This window comes from Crocodylus siamensis, chromosome 7, assembly GCF_052110815.1.
Source record: "Crocodylus siamensis isolate JL-2025a chromosome 7, ASM5211081v1, whole genome shotgun sequence".
Lineage (NCBI taxonomy): Eukaryota > Metazoa > Chordata > Crocodylia > Crocodylidae > Crocodylus > Crocodylus siamensis.
The window spans coordinates 27,406,526-27,426,106 of NC_143401.1; the positions used below are offsets into that span (position 1 = coordinate 27,406,526).

The 19,581-nt window shown below is 43.7% G+C and overlaps 1 protein-coding gene and 1 long non-coding RNA gene across 4 annotated transcripts in view; one reads left to right on the forward strand and one right to left on the reverse strand.

The window, feature by feature from the left end:
• LOC149859635 (dual specificity protein phosphatase 13B-like) overlaps window positions 1-19,508 on the reverse strand; it is a 43,512-nt gene extending 24,004 nt beyond the window's left edge. Inside the window, exons 1-2 of one of the 3 annotated variants that reach the window (XM_090056632.1) lie at window positions 19,374-19,475; window positions 4,366-4,459 (exon numbers count right to left, since the gene is read on the reverse strand). The gene's annotated coding sequence lies outside the window, so the exon portion shown is untranslated. Of the gene's footprint in view, window positions 1-4,365; window positions 4,460-19,373 lie in introns of all 3 variants that reach the window. The other 2 variants (XM_090056631.1, XM_090056633.1) reach the window with 2 other exon arrangements.
• Window positions 1-19,581, forward strand: part of LOC149859633 (uncharacterized) — a 125,385-nt gene that overhangs the window by 89,031 nt on the left and 16,773 nt on the right. The window contains exon 5 of the long non-coding RNA XR_016443430.1: window positions 15,551-15,700. This is a non-coding gene — a long non-coding RNA (uncharacterized LOC149859633). The remainder of the gene's footprint in view (window positions 1-15,550; window positions 15,701-19,581) is intronic.

Sequence of the window (19,581 nt, forward strand, 5' to 3'; positions counted from 1 at the left end):
CTTTGTTGTCTTTCAGCTGATTCAGATGAAACTTGCAGGGGTGGTACCCTCTGCTGAGAACATAAACTCTGCAAGGTTTCAAGGTGAAAGGTGCAGGGGTTTCTGGGAAACTGAAACTCAAATTCCTGAAAGCAAAACTCATGTCACGTGTGTGTGTTAAGCCACAGTGGGGTGCAAACTGCACGGGTGGTAGCTCTTGCTGAGCCCACATAGCCTGCCAAGTTTCACGGAGATAGGTGCATGGGTTTCAAGGTGCATGCAGTTTGCATCTCAAACTGCAAACAAGCAAAACTCATGACATAGGTAACACTGTGTGTGTTAAGGCAGTGGTCTCCAAAGTGGGGTGCGCAAGACTATCCATTGGGGCACAGAAAAAACATATTAGAACTTCTATTTATATAAATATACATATATTGGGGGTGCACGCTCAAAATTTTTTTACTGATAGGGGTGCGTGATCAAAAAAGTTTGGAGACCACTGTGTTAAGGCACAGTGGGGTGAAAACTGCAGGCTTGCTATGGTCACAAAGCCTACCAGCTGTCAAAGAGATAGGTACGGGTGTGGGAGGAGTCTGGGTTTTGGGGCCCTGCACCTCTGGCTGCAGGCAGGCAAAACTTGTGACATGGGTCCTTGTGGGACTGTGTGTATTCAGGTACGCCTTTCCTGGCACTGGGGCCCCTGCACAACATGGCAGCGTGCCCCTGTGAGGCATCCTCCTCCCCTACAGCCTCAGCTCAGTCCACCACTGTAAATGACAGCAGGTCAAAATAACTTAGCTGGCTCAACACCAGTAGCACCAACGGTACCCAGACAGAACTGTCACAGAGTCTTTCTTTTTATAAAGGAATTGACAGCAAGAAGTAAAGATGTTGTGTTTGATATATGTTACTCGTGGTGTGTAATGGCTTATCTTGTGTTTTTATGTTTCTATGTTTATTATGAAGAAAACCAAAATAGTTAGAAAAATATATATTTGGAAGCTTTCGGTTTGAAACGCCACTTTGTCAGGCTGAGGAACTACCTGCAGTTATTGCGTTTCTTAGTCCTGGATGGAAGGAATAGTAAAGAAGCCAGAGGCTGGCCCAGCATGCACTACAGGCAAAAAAGCCAGTCAGTGAAAATAGAAATGGACGCATGAAGGGGTGAGGAACAGTCGGGGGTGGGAAGAGATGTAGCAGTGCAGGTAAAATTACAGAGGTGCAGTTTCCCAGAAACCCCTGCACCTATCACCTTGAAACTTGGCAGATGTCATGCTCTCAGCAGGGGCTATCACCCCTGCACGTTTCATTCAAATCAGCCAAAAGACAACAAAGTTGAAGATATTTCATTGATATCCCCATTATATTCTATAGCCAAATCTTTGAATCGGCTCTGAATTTTCCAAAGCGATTTGGCCAAATCAGATCTGAAAAAAAGATTTGGATCTCTGGCATCCAAATCAGCCAAGTCCAAATTGAATAGTTCCCTGCTGCTCTGTATCGCAGAAAAGCTTCATACCCTGTGAAGGGTTGTGGGGGTTTTTGTGCGATCTAAATACAATTGGAACATAAGCAAGAGTCACAAGGGCTGGATCACTGAAAAGGGTCTCCTGGAAAATAAGCTGAAGGCTCTTGTGCGTTTTAACACCTAGGTGCTCCCAACAGGGTAAGTGGTAAACCAGAATTCACTGAGCTCCCTACTCAGCAAACTAGCATTTCCCAATGACAACTAACATGGTGACACTAAAATACATTTAAAGCCTTTCATATGCTCTTTAAAAATTAGATTAAAGGTATCCAAAGTGTGATCCCTTGTGGTGCAGGCTTTTCTAGTACTTCTGCTGAAAGTGTATTGCGGGTCAGGTTTCAGAACCAAGAGTGGTTGGCCAAACTGTCCCTGTAGAAGGCTTCCTGTGTAGGGGTTAATTGCCTCAGTGGCACAATTAGGCCCATTTTGAGTGTTTTTTGTATATCCTGTTCTAAATGCTTTCCCTGTTAGTCTGTCAGGTAAGCTCCTACACTGTGTAATAGGTTCAGTGTGTAGCTGCAATGAGAGGGAAGAGGGAGTCTGCAGGAATAGAGATGGGAGGAAAAAGGTCCACTGGGCACTCCCTGTCTCTGACAGTGTGATTCATTGTGAAAAAGTCTGAAAACACCTAGTTGGAGGCTTTGCTGGAGCTAATTTTTTTTTTTCCTTTAAGGAAGATAATAAAGAAAACACAGACCTTTATAAAAGAGTGAGAAAGGAAATCCCTTCATTCTGAATTCTTTCATAGTCATGAACTCTGGCAGATGGATGCTTTACACAGCAAGTAGCTTCACAACTACATGTGCTAGGCCTCTCCATACAGAGCTTACCTGTTTGCAAAGTTTGTCTGGAGGCATTGCTCCTGGTAACCAATAGCTTTGGAACAGGCCCATAGTTACTATTTACAATAAATAGTTAGTGCCTTGAGACATCAGGCAAGCTGGTCAGACTGATTGGAAAGAGGGTTTTGCTGCTCTTGTTATGTTAACCTGTCTCTGTCACAATAGACTATTATAGCTGGCTTTGAAAGAATTTCAAAAAGAACATTAATTTTTTCTTTGAAGTGCTCCAATTTGCATGCATTTCTCCCAGTGTTAGAAGAAGAAAAGAAGTAGTACTTTCTCCCATATAAGGGCCCTCATGCTGCCTCTTGAGAAGAATGCCATTAAAATGCAGCATGTGATAAAACATGTGTGCCCATCTGAACATCAGGCTCACCCTAGGAAAAGTACATCAAGGACTTTTCCCATTTGAAAGTGGAAGCCCTTCAGCTCTTTGCAATGCTGTTGATAACTGACAGGCTGTGGATAGAACTGTGTGGTGGTCAACTTCTACATCTGCATTCAGTAAGTAGAGGGGATGGAGGACAGGGAAGATATCACCTTAGCAACAAGTATCTGTGCACTTGTGGAAGCACAGCTATGCTGGAGGGTACAAGCTCTTGGTATCACTATGTATCTAGTCCAGAGTGGTTTTATTTTTTTTCCTCCCATCTAGAATTTTTTCACCCAGTGTGACAGGACTGCCTCTTCTGGAGTCCATCTATTGGTGACCCCACCCTCCTGTTATGGGCCAACCACCTGCTTTCTCCTCTGCCACACCTTGATCTTAATTAGATTGGATATTAGTTAGTGGGAGGCTGCCCATTATTGCCCCAGTGCCAGGGGGTGCTTTCTGCAGCTCCTTTTCCTCCCCTACACAGCAGGCCAAGTCTCACAGATGATACTGTCATGATTTGACCTGGGCCTTGTAATTTGGCCCTCTCCTTGTCCCCCTAGGCTTTCCACAACCCTATCTCGCCCTGTCTGGCACTGTGCCTTCCTGGCACTCAGGCTGCCTACAGCCTTGTCTTGTGCCACCCCCTCTCTCTGGGGCTTAGGTTCCCACACTGCTATGGGTCCCCTATGAGGCCTCCTCCATCCTCTAATAGCCTCACCCAAACCGCCAGTTAAAAAGCAAACACAAAACACAGACCCCTGGGCTATATTTAAAAAAAAAAAAAAAAAAAAAATATCCAAGCCGCCCAGCTAAAACATCATTCAAGCCCTACCAGGGAATACTCCATCCCATAACAGCATCAGGACCTGCTTGTGCAGTCAGGCCTCTCCCCCTTTGCTTGCTCTAGCAGAGCTCCCTTCCCCCTTTGTTCTGTCAGCAAGGAAGTGGCCTCAGGCCTGGGCTTTATGTGGGAGCCCCGCCCTGCCCCTTCCGGTCAGCTGACCAGGTGCAGGTGCAGCCAATTCCCTCCTTAACCGGTTGTCCTGGCAACTGGCACCTGGGTTCCTGCCTGCGCTTTGAGAGTAGCAGGCACCTTAGTGTCCTGCTACACCTAGTCACCCACATCCAATGCATAATTGCTTTGAATAAACACTACAGCTTTCTGGATTAAGTCTATGTTTTTCCCTGATTTAAGCTGTGGTTTTAAGTCACCAGCAGTCAGAACTGTGCTACATGCTGTAATTAGAGCTCAAAATCACCAAGGAGTTATTAGTTTCTAATAGCAGGAACATCACTTTTGTCTTCTATAACTGCAGCTGTAGAGCAAAGAGGCTGCAGATCATAAAATGCTCAGAAAGGAAGATTTCTTGAAGAAGCACCCCTGAGGATGGAAGAATTACAGCTTAAGCAAGAGAAATAAAGTGACCTTGACACTGCTAACAGTTCACTGAGTGCTGTCACAACCAGATCTGCTTTGAGAGTTCGTCAATGTCATAAACTGTTGATAGGTAGAAGGTACAGCAATTCTGACACATGATGTCAAGGAGAAAAGACTGGAAGGAAAAAATGTCTTGAAAGCAGTGGAAAGACAAACAAGCATGATAATATCCTGCCACTAGAAAAGCTTTGAAAGCACTTACCCTTCTTTAGGCAGTACAGATGTATGTGATTGTGAATTAAAGGGGTTTTTACTTTTCCTTGATTAAGTACTTGACTGGTTTCATCTGGCTTATGCTGTCAATAAAAAGATGACAACGATGTCAAGCTTACAGCATTTCAGAATATTTGAATGCACAAATAATGGGTTTTGATATTTCCCAGCAGCACAGTGAATGGTATTCTTCACTGCTTACTTTAAAGGAGCTGAGAGAGACAGCTCCAAAAGCTTCCCTCCTTTGCTTGCTTGGGAGGATGAGCATGGCACTTCTTACAAAGTTCGCAGAGCTATGCAGATTCTTCAGCCTGGAATCTTAAATGCAAAGATTCCAAAACCCTGTAATATGAGACATATCTTAGCAGTAGAATTGTTGGGACAAATGCCTACTCCTTCAAAGAATGATGACGGCTTGGATTTTTTTTAATTGAGAACTAAAAAAGAAGTTTTTGTAACATCCTTTAAACAGGAGTGCAGCAGGGCTTTTTAGTATTGTTTCAATAGGACTATTCTTGTCCTGCTCCTGTTTATCAGTGAGGTAGCACTGTGTAATAGCTAGGTGAGTGAAAAGAACATAAGGGACAGAAGTTACATATAAACAGGTTTAAATGAACAGAAACTGGTTTAAACCTGTAACAGAACAGAAAATCAGTGCACATAAACCAATTTCAAAATGGCTGAAACTGGTTTATGATTAATCTGGTTGAATGTAGCATCACACTTAACTGATTTAGGTCCAACTGGTTTATGAAACTTCTGTCCCAAACCCCTTCCTGGATTAAGTGAGATCAGAGTCCCGCAGTATCCCAGCATGTTTTTGAGGGCTGGCTCACTGGCTGGCTTACTATGTGTCCCCCCACCACCACAAGGCAACCCCCAGCTGGGGTCTGAGGCTAGGGAGGGGGGTTAAACTCCTCTTCTCCCAAGTACAGAGCTGCCTTGCCCTGCTGAAAACTTACTGCTATATCTGTTGCACTGGCTGTGACTATGGGCTACAAATTCCAGAGGCACCTGGAAGCAGGGAGAGGCAGTGATGAGCAATTGTGAGAGTTCTGTTGCTGTGATTGTGGATTGAAAATCCCAGAGACCTTGGGGGCAGCAGAAAGAGTAAAAGAACACACAGCCCAGGCTGCATTTATAGTTCTTCAGTTTATAGATGTTCAGAGAAAGAACTATTCTTGTTCAAGCTCTTATGAATTCAATGCTACTACCTTCCCTCCCCACCCCCTCCCAACCCAGGGCCTGGTCACGCCCTCCTCTGCTCCAGCAGGGTATGGGGAGAAGTCTTGGAGGGCTCTGATCCCTTTGGCAGTGGCTGGCAGGTATGCTCTAGTGCCCCCTGGCTTCTGGCCTGAGCCACTGCAGGCATGTGGCTGCATTTCCTGGATCAAAAGTGAATGTGTGTTTATTTGCTTATTGGTTCAATCTCTGCAGCTTAGACTAACTGCAAAGACTGAATCAATTCAGCCTTGGGCTTTTTGACTGTCTGTATTTAGCCCAGGAGCCTTAGGTTCTGTGCTCTTCTCTGCAACTGACCTGCTGTATGATAGTGGGCAGACCATGATTCTGTCCATGCCTCTGTCCCATATATTGGAGTGTAAGCTCTTTAAAGCATAAATTTCCCTCCCAGTGGGTAAATATAGCTTTGAACACAGATTGCTCTTATTTTAGGGAGTTTAATTTCAATTGTTTTTTAAAATAAGTCTATTTTCGGTTAAACAAATCTTTTTGGTGTGCCTATAGATCACTTCAAGATTCTATGGGAAGTTTAGAAAGAAACAGCCATAGTTACACATGCAGAAGCCTCCTTATCTATGCAGTATACAAGATCTTCAGTTTGCTTTATAGCTCTGTATGTGGACAAGAGTTTTATTGACAGATACTGAAGAACTATATATGTTGCACTGGAAAGGAGAAACAGTGGCAATAGGAGCTTTTCTGAAATGTACTTATTCAACTGGAATGCAGGCCTGGTGAAACAGAGGGAGAAATATTGGGTCTTCCGCATTTCAGTCTGAGCTCCTAATCACTGAAAGTACACAGGGTGTGCCACTATATGGCCTTTTGCACCAGCATGAATAATGCTAAAATACAGTAATACTTGATTTTGCCAGGAGATGGCAGGAAGAAGTTAGAAAGATGCAGAAAGGATTAACTGAGCAGCATAGTCTTCATTTATTTTTTAGAAGAAATGTGTTAGAAATGCACATGGCACAGTATTGTTTTGATGAGAGAAACAATGTGAAACTAAGTGTGGCGATAAATCATATAATTGCAAGCAGAATAGGACATCTGCATTTTGTTCTTTCTTAAAGAACTTCTGAAGCAATGTTTATCTTTCCTGTGTGTAGTACTGATCTTGTGTCATTCAGCCTGGCACTTGCCATTTGGTGAATGAAATCTATTGTACCAGGACAGAGTATTCAGTAGTTCAGACCATACTGAGGTTTTTTTTCCTATTTAATGACTCTCAAATGTATGATGACACTGTTAGAAATGGAGTATTGTTATAATATTGTTAGAAATGGAGTGTTGTTAGAAATGCACAGTTTGCATCTTGTACCTGATAAGAAAAACACTGCCAAGGACTTTTCTTTCTTAGCCAGCTTTGCTAGTTTTTCTTATGCTAAATCACTCCCTCAGCAGCCTCCCCCTGGTTTTCACATGCAGATTACAGAAGCTGGAATTCAACTGACTGTGTCCTTGAAAGGGGGGGGATTTCAACTCTTGGTGACCTAAAGAACTTTCTGAGCATGCGCGATTAGCTGATGCATATTCACCTATCCGCCCTGCATACTTAAGTAGTTAATTATAATATACATGCGATGGATGAAGTGACGTGGTCACATACATGTTTGTATGAACCGGAAATGAGTTGTAAGAGTTCCTGTTTCTGCACACGTGCCCAGGAGGGAAGGGATAAAATACCAGCTGAGAATTTCCTCAGGGGTGCGGAGTAATCTGAGTCCTTTGGCTCTGCTCCGACCCTATTTGCAAATACACCTTTTGTGCTGCTAATAAGTGTGTGTCTGAGATTTCTTCACGTGCGTGCCTCCCGAGAAACGAACCGCAATATTTTGCAACAACACAGTCTCCTTACCACCAAGCTTTTCTGAGGACAATTCCAAACTTAATTTAAATGTCTTAGGCTATCAGTTTTGACCCATTTAATGTTTTCCTAATTCCCCATTCCGTTCCAGGCATTCATTCAATTTCTGGACAGTTAGGCTTCTCAGATATGATTCAGCTTTTGAGGTGTTTGCAGTGGCTAGAGCCTCAGAGGTCTGAGAGAGAGAGAGAGAGAGAGAGAGTGAGTGTGAGAGGAACCCTGAAAGAACAGTGGCTGCCAGACACGAAAAAGGAAAGTAGGTCATTCAGCAAGTTGAAGACATGAGAAAATCTCTCTTTGTAAATAGTAGTTTGAAGAGGATCAGGGTCAGTTCAGAGGTATCTGCATACCTTCCAGCCAGACCTGTCTGGAGGTAGAAGCCCAAATGGTTCAATTTGGGAGTATAACTCTAGATGGATGAGGTCCCTGAATATTATCCAGAGAGAGTAGGCAAAATTTTTGGTAACAGTTTTCTCCCCTTCCAAATTTCAGCAAAAATATTAACTAAATTTGGGATTGGGAATTCCATTTAATATTGGAATAGGCTCTCAAGGTCTCTCTCCAGGATCCTGGTATCAATAATGTGGGTTTTAGAGGTGAGGGATATTCACAGTCTCTTCCCATACAACTTTTCTAGTAAGAGTTCTTTAGAGAGAAAGCCGAGGCAAACCCAGAACAATGCGGTGACTGGGGCTTCTTTATATTTGGGACAGACATGATGCATGTGCCCTGATGAAGTGAGTCATAGCCAGGGATCCAGGTTTTCTGTTTCCCACAGAAAAACTAGGAAAAATGTAGATTTTCCCTCTTAACTGAGAGAAACTTGGATTTTTCATTTTAACAGAGAAATGTGCAGAGTTTCCATTTTTATGAAGAGCTCTCTGCAGGCAGGCAGAGTTCCAGCCTACAAAGGGCTGGAGGGAGAGGGAGGAGGGCGGTCAGGCAGGAGGCACCATATGCATGTGCATGCTCACACATGCACATAATCGCCAGGCAGCTTGGAGAGCAGCTTCCACAGGTAAGTCTGGTGGTGGGGTGGGGGGATTGAGGCCCCCATATGGAAGGAGGGAGGGAGGGAGCTGGACTGGGCTGAGGTTGGGGATGCTGCCAAGATAGGGCAATGCATGCGGCTTGGGGCCTGGGGCTGGAATGTGCGGCCGCAGGGCCCCAGCTGGGAGTTGAACAGAGCTGCAGATGGCTCGGGGGGGCTGGCTCCCTGCCACTGTGTGTACTCCCGGGGAAGTAGTTGGGGGCACATGCCCCCTAGATATGTGCAGTGGGGAGGGGTGGGCTGCTTGCTGCGGGCTCAGGCTCCCTGCCCTGCTGCCCTCCCCCAGGGCCTCCGCAGCTCAGTAGGGAGGTCCCAGCATGGCAGAGCAGAGCAGGGCTGGGCGGGGAAGCTCCTTGACACTGCAAGCCCCACTCCACCCTGGCAAAGCACTCCCTGCCTGCCCAGCAGCAGCAGGGGTAGTGGCACAGAGTTGTACCCCTCGCAGTCGCTAGGCAGGCAAAGGGTGCCTCACCATGGTGGTGCAGAGCTCCCAGCAGCTGCAATAAGCTTCCCTGACCAGCTCTGCTCTGTCCTGCTGTGCCAGGTCCCACCCGCTGAGCTGTGGAGGCCCCAGGGGGAAAGCATCAGGGTGGGGAGCCTGAGTCTGCAGCAGGCTGCCTGCATCCACACCCCTCCTCCACCCCTCCCAATGGGTTCCACTCCAGCCAAGCTGCCCATGGGGGAGGGGGAGCCGGGCTCTGCACTCTGCTCTACCGTTACAGCTGCTGTCTTCTGTGGGTGGCAACCAGGGTTCAGGCACTGCTGTGGGGGGCAACAGGCTGCAGACCTGGGTCCCTGGCCACATAGCCATGGCAGCTGGGGCCCTCTCTGGCAGGGCTGGGGAGTAGAGATGGGGAGCCTGTGGGTGGGAAGTGAGAGGGACTGGCAGGGCTAGGGGGGGTCTGTGGGTGGGGAGTGAGAGGCACCAGTAGGGCTGTGGGTGGGAAGTGAGGGGCACCAACAGGGCCAGGGTCTTTGGGTGGAGAGTGAAGGGCTCCAACAGGGCTGTGGGGCTGTGGCTTGGAAGTGAAGGACCTGGACCTACATCCTGGTGAGCAAAGGGGGCAGGGGGGGCTCTACTTTTCCATGATAAAAAACTGAAAATCAAATACCAAAACTTATAGGTACTTAGGATTTATTTTATTATAATGATTGAGGCACTGGTAAGCTTCCAAATTGCTTTAAAATTGTAAATATATCAATAAAACATTGTATTCATCTGATACTTATATCTGTAGTGGCATTTCATTTTTATTGCAGATTTTGGGGTTTTTAATCGGAGAATTTGCAATTTTTAAACACAGGAAACCAGGATCCTTGGTCATAGCCTTGTGCTGAGGTGATTACTGTCAGGTGGTAGGTGTCATGGCAGGAGAATTTTTACAGAAGACAAAGACTGCAATCCTGGAAAAGATGTGATGTCACAAAAGAAAATTTTAAGTCTTATGATAGCCCACTGGAAATTATCATCTTACCTACTATCCTGTTCAGTAACCTTCAGTTCACCCAAATACCTATCCAGTAATTCTAGGTATTCTCCCTGTATCTCAATTACTCTTTTCTGTTGTCAGAGTTCTAGATCTAACTGTATATTTTCTACTCCCCCAAACTGATGCATACCAACAATCAGACTAAGTGCTTTGAAGTGATTTTCCGGATTTATGTCAAGAGAATAGATAGCAGGCATAGAGCCCCTGGGCTGTGAAGTTCACACCTCTGAAGGTGGGAGGGGAAGTTGGCTTAGTGTCAGAACTGCCCCCTTGGCAGTAGAGTTCAGGGGTTGGAAAGTTTGTTCACACAGAACAGACAGGTGGAGGAGGGGAAACTGGATCCAAGGATGCTGGAGGACTACAACATGAACAGCCCATCTGTGGGGAGTGGCCACACATTAATGGAACATAAACTGGGTAGCACGGATCAAAGATTAAACCTGCCCTGCAGTGTCATAACTTTAAGCTGCCTAAACTGTGCTTAAAACTAGTTTCAGGTATTAATGTATGGACAATTCAGGAGTTAAGATCTCGAAGGAGCCACCTAAAATGAATGTGTAACAAAGCCCTTAGTCTGATAACTGGTCACAGTTTGCATATTAGTTAGCATGTTAGCCTGTGAAACAGATTTAAGATCCCCTATGGGGTCTTTAGCGTGGGTTTGTAAGAGTATTAAAGCAAAAAGGCAATTCTCTGTAGTATAATAGTCTTAGCAAGTTCAAGAAAAGTGTTGCACAAATTCCAGTGTTGATGGCTCCTCAGGGGACAAATCCTATCACAACCCAATGAAGTCAAAGAGCACAACTTTGGCCAACCATACCTTGTCATGCATCCACAGATGCATCTTGAGCAGGTCCAAGGAGGTGATCCTCCACCTCTGTGAGAGGGGACCAGCAGGCACTGGGGGAGTCCCTGTTCCCCCAAGCACTACCAGGAGTGACTAGGAATAACAGTCACAAGCTGGGAGAGGGTAGATTCAGGCTAGATATCAGGAGGTGCTACGGTCAGGGCAGCTAGGATCTGGAACCAACTTCCAAGCAAAGTGGTGCTGGCTCTTACCCTGGGGGTCTTTAAGAGGAGGCTGGATGAACACCTTGCTGGGGTTGTTTGACCCCAGTACTCTTTCCTGCCATGGCAGGGGGTTGGACTTGATGATCTGCTCAGGTCCCTTCCGACCCTACCAACTGTGAAACTAGGAAACTTTGGAACCTCATTCTGCTCCTAACAGCACTATCCAGGCTGAATCCCTGCAGGAAGTGTTATTACACATCCCATTCATTAGGGTATACTTCCCAAGGGCTGCAATCAGATGAGATGGTTTCTATTTGCAATTGGAACCTTTTGGAAATGAGACACAATATTGTGCTTTGATTTAGACAGGCAGCCCTGTCCAAAATTCTTTTGGCATTTGCTCCCCGAGTAAATCAGTGCTACTTTGTTATGGCTTCTTTCCCTCCGTTCTACCTAACTCTGTTCCCCCAGAGAAACCAACTGCATTGCTATCTTGATGTGCAGGAGAGAAGCTTTGTTTATGGCTCTAGTAATGCCTTTGTGATTTGGGTAGACTGGTGGGGAAATCAGTTGTACTGGTGCAAGTTACAACACTACTTTTGTATGTTATACTCAGTATATATGTGTGTAGTTATAATATACTATACTAATACATGTGTGTATATGTACATAGTTGTGTGTGTGTATGCATACACATGCATGCACATACACACATAGTAATATACATAATATACTAGCATATATGTAAAATATTATAATTAAGCTTGCCCAAATTTACTAGGGCTTGTTCAGTAACCATCTGGTTTCCATTCTATGCTCTTAATCCTTTTTTATCTTCCACCAGCCAGAATCTTTCTTAATCAATATTATTCAGTCTTCACTGACTATGCCTGCCGTTGCCCCTGGTTATACTGAATCCTATGCCTTTACCTCCCAATTGCCAATGCCACTGAGCACTTGACTATTACAAGGCTAAGTAGTAATGTTTCCTTCATTGAGATTTTCTAAATGGCCATTATTTATCCAATATTTGCATATTGGTCATTCAAACTTAGCCAGCGCCATTTCCTTTCTATTGGCAGGAGGCTTCTCCATATTTTAATGCCTTGAGGAAGATGGAGGAAATTTACCATATCATTTTGGATGTTGATATTTAAGGGATGATCCTATTACCCACTGTAGGGACACACTGCTAGGAAAACCCCATGATAATGGATCTATGGATCCTTGGCATGAGGAAGAATAAGGAACTACTTTTGTGCTTACCTGAAAATGCCATTTCTTTGAGGAATCAGGTGCACAGATCTGGCATACCCTAGATACAAGTGAATCATCCCAAACAAAGGATGGAACTGACATCAAGGAGATTGGGTTTGTAGGTGGAATGCTCTGTGGTAGGAGAAATTGTTGTGTGTATTCTTGTATGGTTCCTCACCCAAAACACATCCAGTGATTTGTGTGATCCTGGCTTTGGAAGCTATCTTCACTATAGGACAGGCCAATGACTGAGGCCTGGTTTTGTTCCTGAGCTGCAACAGGCTGAAGTATTATTGTGACATAACTAGGAACTTTATTACATGAAAAAGACATTTTATAGTATGGATCTGCCTACACTAAAAATATGCATTTTTTTCCCCATCAAATACCTGTTTCTTGCAAATGGCAGAAAAGAAAATTCATTGGTCACTTCTTGTACTTCAGGGCCACAATTTCCATCTGAAATCCAGTGTTTAGCAAAGATGGCCAAGCTTATATATAGCAACCTGGCATAAAATAACTGAAATCCTGTCATACAGCAAGGGTCACACTAGGTTTCTCCAGAAGTCTTCACTATTTAATTTCAACCTGGCAATGGAATTCCATCTTCTGGTTCTTTCTTGCTCTGCATGAGCTAACACCAGATATGAAACTAGCTTATCTAACCTACAAAGGGTGTTGGATCAGCTAATGTTGCTTCAAGTCAGCCCTGGACATTTCAGTGAAACTTGTTAAAACACACCTTGCACTGCATAAGATTAGAGCATTTGTATGCCTAATTTTCATTAGGATTGACTTTCTACGTCATTTAGTCCAGCTCCCTGTTAATGCAGGCAGCCAAATTGTATGGTACCTTTCATAAAAAGATCAAGCAATTTTAATGAAAAATGGAATTCTGAATCCTTTAAGCTAGTTTTATCTTAAGAATTCCAGAGCAGATCCTGATAAGTGGCAATGGAGGAATGGAGAAAAGACAAGACTAGCACAATGTCTAATCATTACCTAATCAACTACTTTAACTTCATATTGCAATGCTTTTGTGGTTCTATGCTGGAATAAAGTAGGGCTAAAAGTTCTTGTATCTCTCAAAATATCTTATTTATTCACTATTTTTATTTTATCTCACAATTTTTTCTTAAGTTGGGCTAAGCCCAGTAAAATGGAACTACTTATCTTTTTCCACCTCACTTTGATGTTTTGAAGATAAATTCATTAATATGTATGAGATTATCAGATCTTACAGTAATAGGTACTATATAATGACTGGCTAAAAGTAGAACATCAGCTGGGTTGCTGCAACTGTGATTAAGGGAAGAACAAACTTTGGCCCCACCTTTATCTATGGAGAAAAACTAAAATGTCCCCATACTGTACATGTACCTGAGATAAATGTACTATGTGCAGATTCTATAGGCAAGGTTAAATTCCATTTGATATTCACAATCCCTCCTTTTCACTTCTTCACTTATAACTTTCTTAAAAGAAAAAAAAATCCCTTTTAGAGGCTGGGTCCATGTCTGGGCTCAGGCCAAGAGTGAAAATTTGTCAGAAAAGTTTGAACAGCATCAGGTCAGGTGCCTTGAGTTAAGTGAAGGAAATAGTATCTTTTGTATGCTCTGAATGAAGTTATCAGTCTCATCATAAGTTTGAACCAAGGTGCCATTTCTGGTAGATGGGCCTCTATGAAGATGGGGCAGTTTGATAGACTAGAATGAAAGTTTAATGGAAAATCCTTAAAACTCAGTGTGGTTGAAATAAAGCTCCTTGGACACACAGAGCTGGACTTTTGTAAAACAGTGGATACCTGTAAAGTTTGGTTTTAAGTGTGTGTGATCAGACAGGACTTCTTTGCTGCTGAGCATTATTACTGGTTGAAACATTTTTACAAGAATTAAAATGTCTGAAACACTTAGCTTTCCCTTTTCTTTCCATTTTTCTCCCATGCACTTTCCCCCTCCTCCCCCCAAATCTGCTCATGTGGACAGATGGGATAGAAAAGGTGAGGGCAGTGAAACCAAGAAGAGGTGGCAAGGGTATGACTACAATGTAGACAGTTGAAGATTGAGCCTAAAGGGATCAGAAACAGGTACAGTCAGGAAAGCAATGGTGCAGACTAGAGGCAGGAGCAGATGGGTCAGGAGGTTGAGGTCTATAATGGACCAAGACCTAGGTAGTCACCCTGAGCAGAACCACAGACCAAGGAGGGTGTCAGAAACAGGAGGCACAGAGCTCCAAACTGGTGTCATTAAGTCAAGGGGTCTGGAGTAGGCAGCTAAGGCTGCAAGGGATGAGGGTGTTAGTGATCACCTAGCTAAACTGGAGTCTAAGAGCTGGCTGCCAGAGACTGGGGGGTCTGGAGCACAAGGAGTCAAGGAGCTAGCAGAACAAGCTGGAACACAAGAGTTGGGAATAGAGTCTGGAACCAGAAACAGAGGGCAGGAACCAGGAAGTATAAAACCAGGAATAAATCAGAAGGGCTAAGGACACTAGGAGCAACAGTCAGGAGGAAGGAAACTAGAAACAAGGAGTCAGGAGCCTGGGGCTAGACAGGGAGGTATATCTATTTTAAGTAGCCAGCTAGGCACTGAAGAGGGACTTACCCTTATCTAATTTAAAAGTGCCTTAAATTGTCAAGTGACTAGAGACTTTTGAACACCTCTATTTTAGGATTCCCAATTTGTGACACCATGCAGAGGCCAGGTTTTCAGATGGCTGCCTCAGCATTTTCTGAAATCCATACCCCAGTAAGTTGGGCATCCAAAATTGCTAACCACGGGTGAAAATATTGGGCTTTAGGTAAGACGGGTTTCTTTGGGTGAATCTGATATCTTCTATTAGACCAACTTAAATAGTTGGAAAACAATTTTTAAGGAAGCTTTTGGGTTCAAAAACCCTTCATCAGGCTGAGGAAGCCTGTGCAGTTGGTGTGTGCTCTTCCTGGATGGAATGAGAAGTAAAGAAGTCCAAGGCTGGGCTGATGTGCATACAAGACAGGCAGTCAGTGAAGATGTAGACTGAGGAGTCAATGGGTGAAATACAGGTAATGGGCTTTAGGTAATACATAAAAGCCATATTCCTGCCCACTCCCCATTTTATGCATCTTTGAGAGGGTTGTGCAATGGGCAAGTTGATTCTGTTGTGAGTGGAGGAATGCAATTTTAAATGCTCAGCCCTCTTTACTGAGTTCCTGCACTCCAGAGACATCGAAGCAATGTAAATAAATAATAGAGATTCACCATCACCTCTCCACTAGGTGTCATTATGCAACCACACAAGGAAGAAGAGTAGTGAAGCAACAGCTTCTGGAAGGAGTCCAGATACAGCAAAGGAGTCATGTGCCAGTGTAACTCTCCACACAGGAATGGACTCAAAGTCAAGGGGACTACCCACACTTTAAAGACAAGTATGTGTTTTGATCCCAGCTCTTTGCTGCATGTTAACTTTAAAGCTGTGGTTTAGGCCAGAGACTCCAGTCAGTTTGGTACTAGGATGTGTGGTTTGTTTAATCAGGTAGTTAAACAAAAACCTACAGGCTTCTTTAAAACTGATTTTTTTTTAAAAATTACTATGAACTAGTGAAAAGTGTGTTTAAAAATAAAGATCCAGAGATGGGGCCCCAGCCAAATCCAGCTCCCATGAGGAATTCATTTCTAGACCCAGACTACTTAGTAGGTGAACTGATTTTGGGATCTAAATGCACCCCAGACACTAGGGAAATTTGTGCCAGAATTGGAACTTCCAACCTCTGTCCCATCACTAGTCTTTAAAAGTTATGCAGCTTTTATGAGTGAGTGTTTCTCTTCCCCTCCATGTTCAGCAGCACAGCCCATCTTCTCCCCTCCTCTCCCATTCACCACCCCTCCAACCCACTGCTGCTGCTGTCTCTAGTTGTCCTGGAGATAGGGGGAGCTCAGCTGGGGACAGTGGCAGTAGCAATGGAGAGATTCGCCTTCTGCTCCTGGGCTTACAGGAAACACCTGAGGGGACCAAACAGAGCAGAGGAACCCGCTTGCTGTCACTACCACCTTTGCTGCCACCGCTGTCCCCACTTGAGCCCAGCTCCCCATATAACCCAGCTGGAGCAGGGCAGGAGTGGCTCTGGAGCTCTCCCTGCTCCTGGGGGAGCCAGAGACAGTGGGGACAATGGCAGCAGCAGGCAGGGGAGGGGTGGGGAATGGGAAGGGAGTAGATGTACCACTGAGCACATAATGGGCGGATTCTTGCCTGATTCAGAGACATAAAAAGTTCCTGGCTGCTGCTTCTGCGGCATGGTCTGAAAGGGAGGGTATGTCCACACCACTGCACCCCCTCTGTATCTACCTCTGCTCGCATTGCTTGGGTTTCTGTTCAGCAAGCAGGAGCCCCTGTTTTGCAGAGAAAGGGATATTGTGTGGATATTATCCATACTACACTACTGGTGTAGTCCATATTTTATAACTTCCCTTTTCATAGCCTTCAGATCTCCCAAATGTAAATTACCTGTTGAAACTGGTTGAACCCTTCATTAAAGATGGCTGTGAGGCATGCTATAATCTACCCTACAGGGTTGTTGTTACTTTAACATACATATGCCAACCTGTCCCCCTGGTATAGATGCAGGTCTACGGACAGAAGGCCTATTTCTTTTCCAGAGTCAACCAGCTTGGCTGAATGACAGATAATCTGCCAATTTTTGCTGGAGAAATGTTGGCTACACTGTCTGGCCTTTGCACACTCTGTAGCCAGCATAGTTATTCCAGCAGAAGTCTGTAATATAGACAAAGCCTGAGAGACCATCCAGCAGATGCAAGTTCTTTCCTTTTCCCTGTCCAACCCTTTGCAAAAAAAAGCCAAGGTAAGACTGCTCAGGAGTTTGAAAGATCAGGGCAGGCATTCTTTTCCTAGGTACTGTTTGGGAGAATGTGTACATGCGTGCAAAGACCCACCTACCCACACAAACCCACAACCCCCCACTTCAGTTGTGGAAACTAAAAGGAGCATCACAGAGACAAGGAAATGTCAATACAGCATGAACCTAGCACAATGTATGGAGAAAATCTGAGCTTAAAAGTGTGTGTAGGCCAGAAGCTGGCTGAAAGAATTGGGGGCAAAAAACAAAAAAACTGAATAAAAAAACTACCTCTGGTGTATTTAATTCCTCTCATGTTCACGAAAATATGACTAACGAAACAACCCCCCACCCCACCATCCCCCCAAGTTGAATCAGAGAAATACCTGACTCCATCATCAACTTTGTCTCCTCCTGACCGGAACAATTCACAAGACCCTGATTTTTGGCTATTTACTTCAGTCCAAGGATGAAGGTTTCCGTAACTATTTTTAAGGGCATATGTTTGGTTATGATTATTAAGCTAGAATTAATCTACTTACCACTAATACATAGATTTGTACAAGTAGAAACCAATGTAAGAAAAGACTTAAACATGTGAGTAGTCCCATTGGAGCATCTCATACTTGTATCATGAAACCACCCAGATTTTTGATTTGGCATGATGTCAGTTTCCTATTTGAAGTAGAAATAGGGTATTTGCTTAGCATGACTTGTTTCTTAACTACGTGAACATGTGCCATTTCTTTGAACAATAGTGACAACAAAGTGCTATACGTTTCTTCAAACCACTGCTGCCCTATTCCCTAAAGCAGCTATATGAGGTATTTCCTCTCTCTAGCATCTTCCACAAATCTTTACTGTTTAACAAGCTAATGACCCATAATGTTAACATAACTGTGTAAACAGATCCAGAGAAGTTTGTGCTGCACCCCAGCATTATTGCCCTGCAAAACCAAGGCATGAGCATCATATGTTAGTATCTTTTCTACCACCTATTTACTTACATGCACATAATAAGCAAGCCATTGGCACCGTTTGGCATAACCACAGATATCTCCTGCAATAAAGCGAGTTCTAAGTGGCTGAACAGAACACTTGTGAGAACACAGTTAGAATCAAGGTGTTTTAAATATTCTTGTTAAATGTATAGTCCACATCTAGATATTTAGAGAGATGATCACCACCCCCATGGAGCTAAGATAGGAAACAGATCAGAGGCTGCCATGTGCCAAACAAAGAAATACAGGATACTTCTGAGCTCCTGTTTGGACATGTATGTCATTCATGGCATTTATCATTTGACGTTTCAGTTTGGGATATATGTTTCCAGATAAACTTGCATCCTGTGAAATACGGGCTTCTTAAGAGAACTTAAAATTTGGCAACACTTCTCACACACATGCCCCCCTGTGGTCCCTCCTCCCTTTTTTTTTTCTGGTAACCAGAAAACTCGTTTTCTACCTTTCATATATTTAATATTTTCTTGTATGTCTTTGGTATCTATATCTATATAAAATAGCTGTTTGTTTACCTACCATTTTTCAAACAAAAGAGCTCTTTGAAAATATTAGGTGAATATTTTTTATTTGGTCAAAAAAATATTGTGATCACATGATGAAAGATTTTCAAAGGGAAATTTGGGAGCTAATAAGGGTTGGACACCTAACTCCTCTCACAGCCGAGAGATATCATGGAGGCTAAGAATCTGACATACTTCACAAAAGGATGGGCAATAATACTCAGAAGAAAAGTTTTCAGGATTTGAAAATCAAGAATTCAGTAAAGAATGTATTTCAGTACATAAGTCAGCCTCTCCTATAACTATACACATCCAGTTGGTGAAAACAATTACAGATGAGATTAAAAGAGTTAGATGTGAAGAGCTGAGATCTCAAATGTGGTGTTATGCAGAAGGTAAAGAGTCTGCAGTAGATAAGAAACAGCTCAATATGTTATCAAGGGTGTACTTTGCTTCTGATGAATGTTAAAAGAACCTTTAGCCTTGAAAATAAAGAGGATAATTTCTCTCTAGGCAACGGCTGTTCATGCAAGTCATAAAATAAGAGCTCCAGACCCCTAATTTTATAGCGTTTTTTAAATGATTGTGAAATAGTCCAGCTGCTTTGTGCCACAATAACACAAGGCAGAGATATTTACACTGCCGATAACAAGCATGCATTAGCTTGCCCAAACTGGTCTCAACAGACAGCCTGCCCTAGGTGTAACACATATGGAAAATTGGTACCTGTCAAGGTGGATGGATCTCAATTGTCTCTGGGTTAGAAAAATCCTGGAAAGTTTCTTTTCCACCAGACACCTTGCTTATTTTTCTTGTTTGTGACCTATCTTTGAAGCATAGGACATACATGGCCTGTGAGTCTTGTTCTATTTTAATTTGTGACAGCCTGCCAACTATGTGTATCTTTTGAGCCATACAGCCCTTGAATAACTTA